Source organism: Kogia breviceps, chromosome 2 (genome assembly GCF_026419965.1).
Source record: "Kogia breviceps isolate mKogBre1 chromosome 2, mKogBre1 haplotype 1, whole genome shotgun sequence".
Classification (NCBI taxonomy): Eukaryota; Metazoa; Chordata; class Mammalia; order Artiodactyla; family Physeteridae; genus Kogia; species Kogia breviceps.
In genome coordinates this window covers 13,026,697-13,042,636 of record NC_081311.1, presented here as the reverse complement: position 1 = coordinate 13,042,636, position 15,940 = coordinate 13,026,697, and the positions used below count along the sequence as shown (strand labels likewise).

Below are 15,940 nucleotides of genomic sequence, written 5' to 3'. Positions count from 1 at the left end.
CCCAATATATATGTGCTATATTATTACTTCATGGAGAGGAAAGTACGTGGATTTTTTTTTATGGCTATATACGATTAACCTATGCAGTGCTGATGTAAAAAATACATACATATGTACGTGCATGTGTGTATAATATATATATTCCCATCCACCCCCAGCCAATTGAAAGCTTACTCTCATGATAGACTGAAGCCCTGCTCTAGTAGGAAGTTCTATCGACCTTGGAGAAGGCTAGTCTCATCATAGTTTTGAGGAATTTACCCCTTAAGCTGTGGGGAAATGACAAATCAGCAAATGAAATCAATATCAGCTTGAGTCACAGCACCAGACATTTAGCATGAGTTTAGACCCCAAATTCAAAGAAAAAATGTCCCTTTGTCTTTGCACTATGATCTCGCTGTAGGACATTGCCGATGAAACCCCTTGATCACTCCCCTTCCATGATTCCTGTCTGTGAGACTCATAACGCTTCTCCTGGCTTCCTTGCTGCTACTTCTTGGTTTTCTCACTGGCTTCTCTTCCTTCAACACCTAAAGGTTCCCCTTTCCAACATGGTGGTATTGTTGGCATTAACAGGTTTCCAGGTCTCCTCGATTTAAAACCAGAGTATCATCTCTGAGATACTCTGTCTGGTATCCCAGACAGCTCCCTGGACAGCTCTCTCCCACCTTCAATCCTTCCCTCAGCTCCTTCCTACCGCCTGACACAGACTCTCATCAAGTCCTGTCAAGACCCTCTGGGTGGGTTCTTTGATTCTAGCTGCTGCCACTGCTGCTTCTAGAGCCCCTAATCCCACCCACCAGCTCCATCAGACTCCTCTCCTTCTCCACCAGGGACCTGCACAGCTTAAGACACCAGAGCTCAAGTGTCGGCTCGGTTTGCAAGCTGCCTTTACAACATCAAGCCAGCCGGTATCCAACACAATGGCTCATCTTTGTCACATGTTGCAAATTGTAGGCACTACATCTTTTTAAATTTTCTGTAAAACCCAGCATGATGCTGGGTAAAGGGAGGTTTAGACATGAAATGTCCATCTGAAGATCACAGAAAATATTTTTGGAAAGTAATTTTTAATTTCACAACACATACCTGAGTCCATTTCCCTTGAGAAAAATGGAAGCATGAAAAGACCTAAACCCTCCTTGAGCATCACTCCTAACCCAGGTCCCCACCCCCAAGATGGCCACTTATATTTGTGTGTTTGTGTGGGTAGGGGTGGGGGACACTCTGTTTCTTTCAGGGCCTTCCTCTATACATTTGCATATGCGTATATCACACAGGTCTTTGGTGCAGCTGTTTGGGGGGGAAATGTCTCCTCTTTCTTCTAAAGTTAAACACTACTGAGGTGATGGATTTCACAGCTTGAGCAACTTCCTGCCTGAAATTTACCAAACTCTGTTGCTCACGTCTTTGTGCCTGTGACCTTCGCTCCAGATTTGCTCTTAACACAGCACACATCTTGATGCAAAGCTTTATAATCTTCGGAACATTATAGCAATATGTAGAACATTATAGAAAGTGACAAGGGGGCTTTTGTTGTTGTTTGCTTGTTTGGAGGAGCTCTTTTTGCACTTCAAACACCATCACTGTAAGAGCTATAAAGCTCCAAAGATGCCTCTGGAAAGGCTGGATTGACTGCAGCCTTGCTCCCTATACCCTCACCCCCCCACTCCCCAGCATGTTGTAAGAAGTGACTGGATCCACTTGTGTTTGAGAGAAATCGCTTGTGCCCTGATGAAGTGCTCAATAATTCCGTGGTTGGAAGCAGAACTCTGGATCCCAGAATCGGCCGGCTCGTATGCGCTCCCCTCTCTAACCAACAGCAGGGTCTTGGAATTTAATATACTTTCAAGTGAGTTTTAGTATGTGTGACATTTTTGAACCAAAAGCTAACTTCAGAGGAATGGCAGTTTGGTGAGACAGTTCTCAAGATGTGCTGTTGTATCTTAATGAGATCCTGATCTCAGAGGTGATGCAGTAGCTACCTCCAGTTTAAGGATGCAAATCCCTCGATTCCCTTTGGAAGCATGGTGGTTAATGAATTTAGCTAAAGGGAGAGGCCCCCCTGTCCAGACCCAAAGAGTTTCGCCCATACCATTGGTTAAACTGAGCTACGTTAATAAAAATTACCCAGTACTTTTCCTATCAAAAGTGGTCAAGTTACTTCGAGGGCCCCAGAGCTTTAACTACCCCAAGGGAAGGAGGGACAGTGATAATATCATTCCCCTGAAAGTGTTGGGTTTCTGTTTATTTTCAACACAGGCAGCTGGTAAGTAAATTTATCCTCAAAAGGAGTGACCCTTTCAATGGTTCTCGTTTACCTGAAAAAAGTAACTCTTTTACACTCACTTAACCTTAGTTCCCTGTTCCTGGTCCCGATTGATATACCTGGGAAATGGTTTTCACCTGCATTGTCAAGTCTAATTCATTGGTGGGGGGCTGCCTGGATTGAGAGGGGATCTGGGGCCATAGCTGGGCCCTGTAGAAATGTGTGATTTGGTTGATTAGTGGTGTCTGGGGCCATGATTAGTGAAGTCAGCTAAGGGAAGGGCCTGGAAAGGACGGCTCCTTTATATTATGTTGCTGGTACTTAAAATGGGATTCATTTAGCCCATGAACTTAGGCACCCTCAAGCCCTTCTCTTTGGACAACAGATGACAGTGATCCTGGCATTTCTGAGTTTCTCTAGAAGAGACATCTTAAAAAGCCAGAGATCCAGGGATTTCTAAGCACCGCAGTGATCATTAGAGAAATGAAAGAGCTAAGGCAGAAAGAAGGTGTTTTCAGGGGACCTGGGAAGGAGGTTCTGGCCTGTTTTTTTGAAAATGCTGGAGCCTTCACTTTCTGTGCTCTCAGATCTCAGCTTTTCTTAGGAAAACTTCTTGAAATTCCCTGTGTACACTAAGCATTAGTGCAAATATTATTCCAAAGGTTGGTCACTTACGCTCTGTGCTAGAAATGATGATTCTGAGACCCATGCAGGACCCTCTGAATCAGATGTTCTGGGGCAGGGCCTGCAAATCTACATTTTCCCATGACCCCACCCCCACCCCACCCCTCCGCCCAGGCAGGACCAAATACATAATTTGTGTGGCCCAGTACAAAATGAAAATTTGTAGTCCCTGTTAAAAAATTATTAAGAATTTCATAACAGGGCTTCCCTGGTGGCGCAGTGGTTGAGAGTCCGCCTGCCGATGCAGGGGACGTGGGTTCGTGCCCCGGTCCGGGAGGTTGCCACATGCCGCAGAGCGGCTGGGCCCGTGAGCCATGGCCGCTGAGCCTGCGCGTCCGGAGCCTGTGCTCCGCAACGGGAGAGGCCACAGCGGTGAGACGCCTGCATGCTGCAAAAAAAAAAAAAAAAAAAAAAAAAAAAAAGAATTTCATAACAGTAACAGCAAAACATTAAACCAGGCAGGGGGTCCTTCTAAGAGGAAGCCAGTCCTGCCCCCGAGTTATTCTGATGTGTACCAGTGTTAGAATCCTGAATTAATGCCTCACCCAGAAAGACAGAGGTGAGATTGTTCAGTTCATCCATCCATCCCAAGTGGTGGCTGGAGGCAGAGATAGGTAAGTGCCAAGCAAATTCCCACTCCCCGCTAATAGAGCGCTGGAAACCTAGAATTCCCGAGCCCTACTCAGCACCCTGTAAGAGCTCCACCAACAGCAACATTTAAACAGTTTCTAAAATCTCACTTCCCCACTAAATATTCCCAAGTAGATGATGTAGAAAACTCACAGCTGTTTTCATGGGATCCTCCCTGCCTCTTGACTCGCTCATTGAGTTATCTAACTAAATACCAAACCAAATAAAGCCTGCAATTCAGTAGACCACCAGAGAATTATTAGAAATCCATTTATACACCGATTCCCAAGGCTCATTTGTTGGACTATCTGGTACAACTGCCACCACAGAAACCATCCACCACCGATACTGCGTTTGATGCTCCACAAAAAGGTTTGGAATTCAAGGCTCGACTTCTGTGAACTGCCCCCTGTGATAAAGATATTGGTTATTAAGTTGGTGACTTCCTTTATAGAAGCAGCAGATATAGACTTCTAAGACACACAAGTGTTCCTCTTATTATCTTGCTTTTAATATTCCTATTGCTTCCGTACTCTTTTTTTTTTAAGCACTAAGCTTAGATTTGACCATTACCCTGCTCATATTCTTCCTAGTACCTACAGAATAAAATGTTTTCCTCAGTCTGGCTTTTCAGACTCCTGTAGCTTGTATCTTATGGAGGGAGATAGACAATAAACACATAAACTGCAAAATAATTGCAAATTGTGATTAGAGCTGTTTTTAAAAAACCCAGCGTGCAATGAGAATAATGAGAAGGGGGCAAGCAGTGGCTCTAGTGTTGTAACCAGAGACGTCCTCTTAGAGGAAGCCCATAGTCCATATTTTTTGGTTTGTAAGTAACAAATACTGAACTCAAACCAGTTAAAGCAAAGAAAGAAAAAAGGAGGAGGGAAGGAAGGAAGGAAGGAAGGAAGGAAAGAAGGAAGGAAGGAAGGAAGGAAGATAAGAAAGAAAGAAGACCCACTGCACATGAGGCCTTAATCCATGTCACTGGTAGGGACCTGGCTTCTCTGTTCCTTGCCTCTCCCTTCCTCTCTGTATCCCTCTCTGAGATAGTATATTCCTGTGCTGTCAAAGATAGACATTGGAGGTCCAAGCTTAAGTCCTTCCCACATAACAGACCCAGTGGATGGAGAGTACCTCTATCTCATTGATTCAAGAAAGACTTCAGAGGCTGATCCTCATTGGCCAGTCATAAGTCACATGTCAATTCTTGAACCAATCAGTGTGGCCAGCGCAAGGTTAAATGCCTTGGAACTTCCTGGAAAGGGTTGGTTCTTTTCCACTAAAACCTCACTGACTAAAGGTGGGACAGGCTGATTTCTCCAAAGGAAAATTTGGATTTTACTACAAAAAGAAGTGGAGAGAAATGCCCAGAAGGCATACACAACGGAAGTCCAGCAAAGGAGATGACAATCTGAAATCTGATGAGAGGAATCTAGCCATGTGAAGAACTAAATGGGAAGGAATATTCCAGACAGAAGGAGTGGTAGGAAAAATTGAAACTTAAAAGAAACTAATAAAAGGTCATTGCGTCTGAAGGGTAGTGAGCCAGGGCACCAGTGACTTGAGATGAGTTTGGAGAGGTCAGCAGGGATTAGATCATTAGAATATTTGAGGCCAAGGGCACAGAACCCATTATGACTCTTCCTTTTCATAATATATGACAGATTTCTTTGGAGATCTTTTAGAAAAATCTCTTATTTCGATTTACTCAATTTGTGAGATTTTAGCTACTCTGTTCCAAAAGGGACAGACTACCTTAAAAGTGGCAAAACATCACGTCATCACATTTGACTTGGAGATGCTTGATGCTGGTTAATCAACTATTTAAGAAGCTTTTGATTTTAAGATGTAAAGAATCCATCAGGCTGTTACTGTTTAGACCAATTTAGACCTCCAATCTTTTAAGTTTGCAGAAAAATTCTAAATGCATTACACGCTGCTAAGACTTTTCAGATTCAACCAGAACAGGGGCATTTTATTTCCTGAGGATATGGAAGTTTGCCTGTATTAGCTGTATTTAGTAAATTATTCAAAAAGTTTCTAAGTCAGATTGAGCCAATCTGGATTTTGAACATTTGCTATGATTTTAGCGTTTCATCTGTTTATTTCTTAATATATAGCCAGATTAGACTAAAGTCTTTTCATCTCGGATGGCATGGCTAGGCATTAAAATGAATGGAAGGAAACTGACTTGACAATGTGTGTGTGTGTGTGTGTTTGTCACCAATCAGATCACACTTTTCTTATTAATAGCAAAATGCTTATATTGAAAACAATGAAGAAAACAAGAAAGAACAAAGTTGACAGCTGTGACTGACATCTGGTTTCCTTGGGAGCTGGCCGTCATGACTTAGAACTTTGTACAAATATGCCAAGCATGAGAGGACTGAGCTAGCAGACCCTAAATGTTGGCATTGCTTCATTCATAGATTATTACTTTTGCCCCACCGTGTTCCCACTGCAGTGCTTTTGTCAGTTTCCCTTGAAAGAAGTCAGAAGCTCCACAATGATTTATTATGAGTTTTTTCTTCACTAGAGATTTATTTGGTTTTGTTGCTGTTATACTTAACATAACAGATGTTCTGGCGTTTTTTTCACATAATACCACTTTGAGTCTCATGTTATCCTTAAAACCCTACAAAATTTTAGGCGGTCCCTCTGAAATAATTTCCTCCTCCTTTGGAATTTTATCTTCAAGGAGGCCGTTTTCTCACTATTTGTAATGGTATATTAAAACAAAAGCTATGTAGAAACGGAACTGTTTACTCTTATGTTTTATATCTTTGGAATTAATTGCTGTTCAAAGATAATTACCCCAAAGCTGGAGTCAGAGAGTCTACACATCTACTGAAAGGGAAGAAAAACATTCCTTTTGATTTTTCCACTTCTGCCCCCAATTTATAAGCACGACTCCATAGTGATAGTAGATTCACTTAGGAATATTCTAGAGACCAGTTGCAGGCCAGGTTTTAGTAGAATGTGTTTGAGCCACAGTCAGATGCCTGAAGCACACCCTCTATGCTCTTCTGGGAAAGTGAAATCCAGAAGCTCTTATTTAAGGGTCCTTTAATTATTAGACTTAGGAGACTCTGCCCTGGGTGGTTCCGCAGGTTGCCGCCACCTCATCTTGGATGCATTTTCAAGACTAAGGTTTATCCAGAGTCAGCATAGTAGTTGACCGTCAGGCCCGACATCCCCCAAAGCAGACTCGACAGTTATTGACAGGCTGTCGCCATCTTCCTGAGGGCTAATGGTACATTTACCTGACTCTTTGCCCTCCTGGGCAAGGTGATGGCCCCTTGCTGTGTTTGCTGTCCTGTTACCAAAGAGAACAGTACAATGTAAAGTATCCTCTAATGTGCTAAAAGCCTCTACTGAAGGATGGTTAAACAAACAAAGCATTAAGTTGCCTTTCAAGCCAACTTGGCTCTCTCTCCTAATTGTGTGGAGAGCTGATTGACAAAATTGATGATCCTTAAGGATCAATTTCCTCCTCATCAGGTCATTACTCAGCACAGAATGTCCAAGGGCCACAGGTTAAATTCCAAACTCATTGTTCAGCTAGTCAATGAACTGGCCTTAGCCTACCTCAGATTGATTTCCACCTCTGCCCACTGGAAGGTCCCCCAGCCGCACTTTTCTATTCATGATCACACCCCAGTGAGCCCAGGACATTCTTTGGCTGCCACCGCCATCTTTGGCCCATACTGGACGTTCTATTGACCTTTGGTGTTTATTGCTAACACGCTTTTTATAGCATCTCTATGTCAGGTAAGATTCTTTTGATTGCAAGTGACAGCAAATGCAAACCAAACTGATTTAGGAGAAAAAGAAAAGAAAAGAAGAAAATAATTTGTTGATTCTTAAAATTGAAAGAGTTCAGGGGGATTGTTAATTTCAGGCAAATCTTGATCCAGGGTTCAAATGCTGTGCCTGAGATCCAGTGTTTCTCTTTCCTTTGCTCAGTTCCATATCTTTGGTGCTGATTTCTTCCTGTGGTCCCACCTGGATGTAAGCTGACTTCCAGTGGTTCCCAGGGCTCCTATGCAGTAGGAGATAGGAAGATCTGGGTACCTCACTCCCACTCAAAATCTCCTTGACCATGGATAGGACAATGTGTGCTTGTCAGCTTGATCTAAGCCACGTGTTCCAATCCTGAGTAGGGGATGGAGTCAAATGTACCAGAAGCATGTGGACTGAAGGGGAACGGAGGAGTGACTTCACAAAAGAAGAGGGATACTGTTGGCAGAGATGCAAGTGTGTCCCAGTTATAAGCTAACTCAAGGACAGAAATCTCAGCTCCTACTTCCGTGTTTTCCACAGGCTTGAGCACCGTACCCTACATTTAGTAGCTGCTTCATGAGGGGCTTCAATTCATTGATAACTACCTATGTAAACTTTTGGACCAATAGCACCAAAACCAGAAATAATAAACATTTTAAAAAGTGTAGCTAATCAGAACTTTGCCTTGATGCCTCTCGCCTCTTGGCTGGCAAACGCCATCCAGCTCACAGTGAGGGTGACTGTAGACACAAGCTCTGTTTAGTTGCCACATGTTTTGACAGGTGCCTGAAGCTGCCAAAGCAGATGGCCTGGCAAGATGCTGGCGGTTCCCCACATGAAGTTCCCTTTTACTACATGAAGTCTTCCATGTCCTTGAGAAGGAACTGTCTTTGGCTTCGCATTGACTGTGGACTGCCTGCGATGCTGGCTTATTCGTCACCTCTGATCCTGGGAGAAGGATGCGTTTCTCTTACTGTAATGAAAGTCAGAAGGGGGAGAAGAGTACTGTGACTGGGGTTCTAGACAATAGAGCAATACTATTTATTTACTTATTTAACAAAACATGTCTGAACTGGTGGCTGCAAGCAACCCTTGATGTCCGTTGGCTTGTAGACACTTCATTCCAATCTTTGCCTCTGTCTTCAGTGGCCTTCCCTTCTGAGTCTTTGTGTCTCTGATCTGTCATTGGATTTAGGGTCCACCCAAATCCAGGGTTATCTCATCCTGAGATCCTTCACTTAATTACATCTGCAAAGATCCAATCTCCAAATAAGCTCACATTCACAGGGGCCTGGGATTAGGACTAGGATGTATCTTTTGTGGGGAGAGGTCACTCTTCAACCCACTATAGGGAATCTTGCTGAATCTCACTACCTGCCCTCCTAATGTTGATCCCTTGCCCAGTGCCTCTCTACCAGTTTTGACATTGTGCCTTTCCTGGCTTCCTGCCTTTCATGGCTTGCTACAAAGACTGTCTCAACCTCACACACCCCAGCCACCCTGGCTCTGGGTCCTGATGCCCTGATCTAGCCAGTTCAGACAGCAGGAAGGGAAGCCGATAACCCATGGCCAGCAGTCACTGAGTGAATGCCTCTTAAAACTTTTCGAAATAATAGAGTGAAATAAAACGTTCATTGACAGATATCACCTTGAGACCTTAACAAACTTTAAATGTCTGTGGCTTCAAAGGAGAAAAATAACTCAAGATGTTTCAGCAGGGAATGACTAGTCTCTGGTGGATAATTTGACATTGTGCTACATTTATAAATTAAAAGAGAGCAGACAAAATCTAGACAATTATCCACAGCTGAGAAGTAGGAAGAAGGCTGTGATCAAATTTCTGAGGCTAAGACTCAACACTGAACTGTCAGATAAATTAGGCCCCCACATCAGCTGTGGACCTCTCACCTAATTTAGAAAAGTGATATTCACAAACATTGTCAATATTTCTGAGTTTACAATCACACCTTTGACTGTTGACTTAAAGCATCTAGTTTGGTTCAGGCTCCTGGTGATGTTTACACTTCGGAATCTATTATGCATAGAAAAATTAGGGATTATCTTTGACCTGGGTACCACATATTCTTATGCAAAACTAAGTAGGGTTATTTATTCATTTAATCAATTCCATATGTCTGCTATCATCATCACCATGTAGAGCAGATCTGATTTCTGCTGAGGTCAAACCGACATCATCCTGTGCGCAGGGATGGTAGGTCTGATTGCGAACATAGGTAGCCTGGTTGGCATTCAGACAGCGTTAAGCCTTCCTGACTCCTGCCACACAACGGTCTCGTTTTTTCCAAGAGGTCACGTGGCATTCAAAGGCAGAATCAAGAGAAGATTTTTCTTCTTCGTGAAAGTACAATTTAGGGCCTAATATGTGGGAAAGATTTGACTTGGCATTTGCTTTTTAGCTCAGCCTGGGGTATGTGGAAGAACAGAATATAGACATCGATGAAGAAAGGCCAGTGAGTATTGTAACAGGTGAAACTGTGACCCAGAGAGATTACATTTAACTTTACAAAATCACACCAGCCTCATTGCTGACTGTGCTCCAGGCACTGACCTTGACCCTAGCGCTGCAAAGATGAATTTTGACCTATTTATCCCTAAGGGAGTTCTCAGACAGACAGACAGACAGACAGACACACACACACACACACACACACACACACACACACACACACAGAGGAGACAGACGGACAGAGAGAAAAGACGCATAAGGGCTAAGGGGATTTGTATGAAGAACCATTGATTTTTGTGGTTGAGCCTGGAATGGAATTGAGGAGGGGAAAAAAACAAGAAAAAGTTCAGATAAGTGTTCTATCTTTATGTGATAGGTTTATTAAGTTGATTATTTGGGCAAGGTCAGCAGAAACAGTCCATGCAGAGGAGACGACATGAGCAAGGCGGAAAGGTGTGCAAGTACGTGGTGTTCGGGCATTACTGAGATTTTCATGTGTGCGGGGTGCATGGGGCAAAGAACTGGGGGTGAGGGTCCAGGGTGGTGATTTGATAAGAAACCCAAGAGGGGAAATAAGATGGGCTGTGAAGGACCCTTTATGAAAACCTATGGATTTAGGGCTCTTTCCTGCAGCTGATGGAGAATCAGGAAAGACTTTAGAACAACAATGAAATAGTGCTTTAGGAAGATGGCTCAGGAGAGGGGAGCATGGTCGCGTAGGGAGAGGCTGGGGCAGGTGGGCCCATCTGGAGGCTGTTCCGATCATCCAGGCATTGGGAAGTAGGTAGGGAGAGACTGGGGCAGAGGTGGAGACGTGATAAGTTTGAACCTGGGGCAAGATGAGGTTCATCTGCCTGAGGGGGGATCAGGAGGCCATGGCCAGAGAGCAGAGGCACAGAGCTCTGGAACTCAGTGGGGACAGGCTCCACCAGATCCATCAGTGTCTCCTTGACCTTCATTCAACCCACTCAGCAAACATTTGTCCAGCATCCAGTATGTGCCAGGCAATCTGCTAGGCACTGGAGATTCCAAGATGAAGAATGAATGAATTCCCATGAAACTGGATGGAAATCCAGAAAAAGTAAAGGGGAAAAATGGTTTCTCTCTCTAATGATTAAAAAAGAACAAAATAAATTGAGATACCATTTTCTAAATAGTAATGTAGCTTTTCATAATTTTCCAAATGACAAAATTTTCCGCTGACCGGGTGGAGCCTGACCTGTGTGCTTCCGTGAGGCGCTGCATCACGCACCCAGGTAGCCTCTACTCAACAGCTGCCATGTTCCTGCCTGCCTGGCAGTTTGGGTATATTCTTGCTGGCTTTGGGAAATTCTCAGCACATGGGACCTGCTTTCCCCAGCAGATGCCAGACACTTCAGCCCTACCTCACCCCCTCTCCACCGCAGATGGTCAAGCCTGGTCCTGAGCAACTGAGCAGGTGGGCCCACACGTCCATGTGGCTGGTGAGAGGGTGGCAGCGGTGCCAGGCCAATCCTGGAGCAAAGCAGGCACTAGAGGGGCCGCAGCAGGATACAGCGGAGGTAATTCCCCTTCAGGCCGGTTCCTGGTGGCTGAGAAGCTGCGTGTTCAGTGGGGTTTAGGCAGCTCCATTTCATGAGGCCAAACAAGACAAGTGTCGTGTGTTTGGGGAATGCCTCAGGAAATTATGGTCCATCCACATAATGGGGGTCTCATGCAGGATTGAATCTTGAAAGCTGTGTTGAAGTGTGGAAGAGGTGTGTCAGTGATAGGTCTAGTGTGTCAAATATATTGGAACAATCAGCATACCACCCTGTAACATGCAAAATGTACATCTGTGAAAGGTTTCTTCCAAATCAAGGAATTAGCTCTCTTGAGATAGTAGAGATGTGAGGGCTGTCCTTTTCATTTAAAAACACACTTAAAGATGCCCTCCCTTGGCCTTCGCCCCTGCGTTGGCAGTCAGCTGCTGGCTGCACTCGCCTCCCTTCCCAGGCCAGCATCTCAGCCTGGCCACCACCACCTTCTGCCCTGGAACCTTCAGGATTCATCTCCCCGGGCCTTTTTCACCTGTTTACTCATTTGCCACCTGAGCCCAGGCTCCCAGCTTTCCCTTTATCCCCTAGGACCTCATCCTGGGGGTCCAGGGCAGGTACTGGCCAGCATCAGCAGCCCTCTGCACACTCCAAGTCTCCCTGAACACCCTCCATTTTCTCGCCCCGAGGACCCCCTTCTCCCGTAGTCTCTCAAATAGAGGCTCCTTCCTCTTCCACGACCTTTAGACCAGTGGGCCCCAAACAGGTAAGTTGGTAGATTAGGCGGCGAGGATGGGGTACATTCTCTTCTGATGGCTTCTATTTTCTCAGCAGGTGAAAGTAAAGGGGAGATGTGTTGGAGGTTTGAGGGGAGGAGAGGTAAGGGGAGATGTGGATCTTCTCCCCAAATAAGCACTTGTTCTGACACATATTCACACTGATGTGCGTGCGCGCGTGCACACACACACACACACACACATGCACACGCACACAGAGTTTTGCTCAATTTCAGGAAATCTTCAGAAACCCTGACATTCAAGGGTGTTTGAGAAGAGAACTAAGACTAAGGATTCCTGACCTAGAGGAAAAAAAGACCAGCCAAACAGAGTTCAAACAACAAAAGTCAGAGCAAAAAGAAGCTTAAAAACAAGCATGAACCGATGATGCAGGTATGGTACTGTGCAACTCAAACCGGTAATAAATGAATGTGTTTAACACCTTTATGAAACATAAAGCCCCTGATTGGGATAAAAAAATCCAGCTCTCTTTTATGACACATATACCATCATTTCTTCTCCCTGCCCTCCTACGATGTGATTAAATATAAGAATAGAAACAAAATGTAGCAAGTAAATATAAAATAAAACAAAGCAAGGATAGACATTTTAGCCTCAAAGTCCAGTTCAAACCAAAAAAAACTCAATGAGTCAAAGAGATCATTCTCTGTTGGCCAAAGTCACAATCTTTAATGTATCTTCTGAATTCTATTTTTTTCCTCCAAATAAGCTTTCTGTACTAGAGCAACAAGAAAAATAATTTTTAAAGCCTTCATATTTTGCAAAATATCTATCTTCAAGATTTTTTTAAATCCACAACGCACAATAAAGATATATCACTTTGTGTACATTTAAATGTTAAAAATTAAAATTAGAGAATACAACTTATTAAAAATACAATAAGAAATTCATAGACTGATTTTTGAACTGGGTATTTTTTTAACATCCAATTCTCGGTCCTTGTCTGATTAAGTTCATTAAAAATCAATCAATAAATAGAGTATTAGAAGAATAAACTAAAGTAGAATCAACAGCTATAAATCTTGCACCTTAAACACAGAATTCAGCATAACAAAATTTGAGTTAAAATGCATGCTTTTTATGCATAGAAAAAGTGTTGGAAAATATACTGTAAAATGTTAATATTTATCATCTTTGAGCAATGTGATTACTGGGGAAGCATTTTCCTTTTACTATTTTCTGTATTTGTAAAGTCTTTTTACAACTTTTAGGTCACTTTTACAATAAAATAAAAACTAAATTAAAAAAAAAACAGTTACAGATGACATTCTTTAATATCTCTCTTCTCAAGAGCCGTCAGTGTCAACATTTTTTCTTTCAGCACCAAGAATCATGTGAAAGTTGTATGAAAATTTTTGCCAAAACACCTGCACTGGAGGGCTTAAGATGTTTTCCAGTTTATTTTCCCTCTTTGTGGCATGTCCACTTGTACTTAGAAAATTCTTCATTTTCGTCTGATGCAGAAATTATTAAAAGATGCCAATTTCATGGGACTGCTCTCTCTTTCTAGATCCCGGGAAGAGTTTTTCAAAACTGTACATAGCCATCCAAAAGAGGAATGCTGTTTTTTAATCATCAGGCAGTTTTCAGGTGGATTCTGGGATCCAAGTCTAGGAAAAATTCTTCTGGGTGAAAAAGTTCTGCAGGATATCGTATGGCATAACCAATAGTTATAGTGTAAGAAAATTCCAGAGACGGAGGAAAGGGTAAGTAGGGGAGAGCACTGAGAATTCTCCTCCTTATACTTGGTTCCTTTGTGGCCAGTCTTTACCAGAAGAAAAGAACAGGTGCAGAGGGAGTGTCCCTTTAGAATATGCTGGTTTTATTCCACATATTTTCAACCAGCACCACTGAAAAGAACTGGCTTCAGGGTGAATTCAAAAACAGAGAGAAAATAACATGATAGAGTATTTCTCAGAAGATTTAAGAACAAAAATCCTCACTTCCCAAGCAGGAACCATAAATTACAGGTGGGCATTCAGAAAGTAGTAACTTCTAAATTCAACTGAATTTTTACCAAGTTGTCCACAAAAAGTTAGGAATATTAGCTACTTAGCTACAACTGATTTCAGTCAAAAGGTACAAAGAAAAGTTACTTATTTCTTCACAATAAAGAGTTTTAGTGCCTCTGCTACACTGCAATTTCAAAGGCAACTCTATATTCAGGTATACCCTGGAGGGGTGGAGAATTCGATGAATGAAACTATCATGTATAATTTATATGGTAGCAATGGTAATAGATGGATTGGAGGTGGAGTGTATATCTCAATCAACCCCTTCAATATTCATGAAACATTTGTTTCAGCATCATCATGCAACCTGAATTGAGAAGGAAATTACCTAAGAAAGTCATCTGGCTGACTCAGAGCACTGAGTTAGGTCAATAGTTAATTCGGTGGCTCCCAACCTTCTCAAACACAGGACATTTCTTTTAACTTCAGAAACCTTCTTCAATTTAATATTAGTTGTAATTTTAATGCAAGTTCTTTGAAAACAAATACTTGTTTTTGTATTTGGGTAAAAGCTACTATGAATTCAAGAGTAATTTGAAATACAGTAAAACACTTCTATAGCTATTCTAAACAGAACTACATTTGTCCAATATGTAGTAATTTGGGGGTCTTTAGACAGTGCTTTTAGCCAATATGGAATCATAGACCCCTGGAAGTATTGCTGTGGCCCTCCAGAAGTCTGTGGCCTCAGGGAAACTCTGGGCTAAATCCTTATGGTAGTTATTAGTGCTATTTCCCCCAAATATCTAATTCTCTTCCTCCTAGGTACAGGGTAGAATTGTACTTCCCTCACCTTTAGAGCTTCATGACTTGCCTTGGCCAGTCAAATGTGAGTGGAAGTGATGTGTGTAATTTCCTGGCAGGAGCCTTTAAGAGCCAGTATGTGGTTTGCCCCTCCCCTTTTCATCTGACACTGACTGGCAAAGCCCCAGATGGTTGAGGTTCCATCAACCAGTCTCTGACTGAGAATGACATGCAGGAAAGCCCCCAACCACACTGGTCATACTAAGAGAACTATGGAACATTAGCTAGAAATAAACCTGTGTTTTTTTAAAGTCACTGAGATGTTAGAGCTGTTTGTTACTGCAGCAAAACCTGGCTGATCCTGACTTGCCCAGTTCTTTAGGATGGAGAGTTACTTGTTCTTTATGGGCAAATCCTCTAATCCAGTGTGCCAATTACTTATTCCAAAGTAGTATGTATTACCCAGTTAGTATAAGATCTTCTTTGTAATCTTCTACAAGCTCATAGAAGATTCCCAAATGTATTTCTATTTACTGAACTGCCATCTCCTATGGTTCAGGAATTTTTTTCTCTTTAGAAATTATCTATCTTAGCCAGAAAGGTTTTTGACTAAATAAATTTTTCTAGAGGACAGATTGTGGAGAAGAAATGGTTAACAACAAAAATAAAACATGCTGGGCTGAATATGGAGGCCAAAGGGAGGACGAGAATGCCTCAACTACTCAAATGGAACTCAGGAGAGTAGCTTGATCTGGAATCAAGACTTTACCAAGAAGGATCTGGCAACACCACTCCTTCAAGTTCATTCAACAACCCCCAGACCTCCCATCATAATTTCTCTAGGCTGCTTCTTTTCACACATCACTCCAGATCTGTCCTGGCAGGCCTGGCATTCTCTCCCCATTCACTTATTTTTTGCATTAGCTTAGCTTTTTTTTTTCCCTTGGCTGCACCCAGAGGGATCTTAGTTCACATGCAGGACCTTAGTTCCCACACCAGGGATCGAACCTGTGCCCACTGCTGTGAAAGAAAAG

General features: G+C 42.8%; 1 protein-coding gene across 1 annotated transcript in view; it reads right to left on the bottom strand.

Annotated features, from left to right (window-relative positions):
• Window positions 1–8,247: 8,247 nt before the first annotated feature.
• The window catches only part of RAB11FIP2 (RAB11 family interacting protein 2), a 133,487-nt gene continuing 125,794 nt past the window's right edge, over window positions 8,248–15,940 (bottom strand). The window contains exon 6 of the transcript XR_010838818.1: window positions 8,248–8,345. The gene's annotated coding sequence lies outside the window, so the exon portion shown is untranslated. The remainder of the gene's footprint in view (window positions 8,346–15,940) is intronic.